A 2112-nucleotide genomic window follows, 5' to 3' on the forward strand; every position below is an offset into this window, starting at 1 on the left:
TTCTATTGCATCATCAAATCAATCAATTTAATATATTACATGCCATCACCAAAAATATAATCAATATGCTTTCATTAGCTAAAAATTGATGAACTAATTTATTGTGTAAAAAGCTGTATAGACTATTTCCAAAATAATCAAATTCATAATATCTATTAAAATAGTTTTCAAATATGAGAAAAAAGAACATTAGAACACAATCTTAATATCAATATATTAAGATTCTTGATCTATAAATTTTGATGTTGTGGGCTCTAAAAAAAATTTACAGGATTCATTAATATGTCATTAATCACAAAAAAATTTTCTTCTAAATGAAGAGAAAACTCATTAAAATTGTGTATGTATCGAATCTTTTGATGTAAACAAAGCACAATAAATCATTTATCATAAGGATTCCAACCATATTCTCATATATATGCCATGGATCACCCGATATTTATGTCATTTGATTACAAACATCAAATGATATTAATATACTTAAATTGACATCTCTACGTAATTTCACATAATTTAAAAAAGTCCAAATATGGAAACATGAAAAAATCACTTAAAGCTATATAAGCAAAAAGAAACTATGAAGTACATGAATACGGAGTCAAAAAAATTAACATCATTACTCATCACATTTTTTGTAGGTATCGGACTTCTGTGCATAATAATAGGAGCAATTATGTATGGACGCTATGAAAGCAGCAAATTCGACAAAAAATTCACACAAAATTTTAAGAATAGCACGAAGTTCTTAGAAGAAAGCAATGTCGAATCAAATAATGAAGACTTGAAACACTGCAAAACGGCCATACAGAATTCCATGGTGTATCTTGTGTTCGACAACTCTGCAAAGACGTTGAATCTTATTGTGCCGAGATCTGGTGACGACAAATACAAGGATCTTTGTAAGGAGTTGGATGAAGCTATAAAGACAAATATTGTTGGTAGTACTATAAAAAGTGTTGTGGATAATGTGAGTGGGGAAGAATCACAAGTAGTGGCTTTCTTGGAATTGGATAAGGCTAATATTGATAAATTGGTAGCTGCACCTGAACCAACCTTCCTTGCGAAAATAGGTAATTTCATAAGAAATAATTCATATGACATTGTTAGTGGCGTTTATAAAAAAGTTAAGACAATTTTGAAGAAGATTGAGAATTCTGAAAAGGAAGATTATTTGATTTTTCAACAAAATGTGAGCGAGAATGAACTGAAAATATATTCCATTAATTCCGAGAACAAAAAAAATGAAGAGGAAAAATGGAAATGTACAGTGGATAACATTAAGCTAAATAAGAATAATGTTGAAGGTGTGAATGGTAAAGACATTATAGCAAATATGATCATAACTTTGAAAGGAATAAAGGTTGAATCAACTAAAAAGGCTGACAATGAAAGTGCAGTTCCGGTGGTCGTAAGTAAAAGTGGGAATGAAAGTTCTAATATTGGAAACGCTCAAACGAATGAAGAAGAAATTGCAGCGAAAGGAAATGTTTTTGCAATGGAAGTGCCATCAGCAGCTTGCCGAACGCAACATAATCCAAACAGCGTAGAAGATGGAAAAAAATCATCAGAACCTAATCCGGAAACGACAAAACCTGCCGAAGTAAATTCTACTGAAAATCCGTCCACACCTCTATCTAATTCTGAAGATTCAGCTACAATAGGATCGGAAGTTATTAATAGCGATGTTAGTGCCCAAAATCAACAGAGTGAAGCAAATCCCCAAGATAAACAAAAAAACGAGAATCCAGAAGGAAAAAATGCAGTTGTAGGTGAACAAGGAAATAAAACAAATACCCAAGATGAACAAGGAAAAGAAACAAATGCCGAAGGTGAACAAGGAAATAAAACAAATACCCAAGATGAACAAGGAAAAGAAACAAATGCCGAAGGTGAACAAGGAAATAAAACAAATACCCAAGATGAACAAGGAAATAAAACAAATACCCAAGATGAACAAGGAAATAAAACAAATACCCAAGATGAACAAGGAAAAGAAACAAATGCCCAAGATGAACAAGAAAAAGAAACAAATACCCAAGATGAACAAGGAAATAAAACAAGCATAAATCCAGAAGGAAGTGAGGCAGTTGTGAGTGAAGATGGAGATGCTGA

Source organism: Rhyacophila brunnea, unplaced genomic scaffold (assembly GCF_057557595.1).
Source record: "Rhyacophila brunnea isolate RB1 unplaced genomic scaffold, BYU_Rbru_1.0 scaffold_111, whole genome shotgun sequence".
In the NCBI taxonomy this organism is placed as follows: domain Eukaryota; kingdom Metazoa; phylum Arthropoda; class Insecta; order Trichoptera; family Rhyacophilidae; genus Rhyacophila; species Rhyacophila brunnea.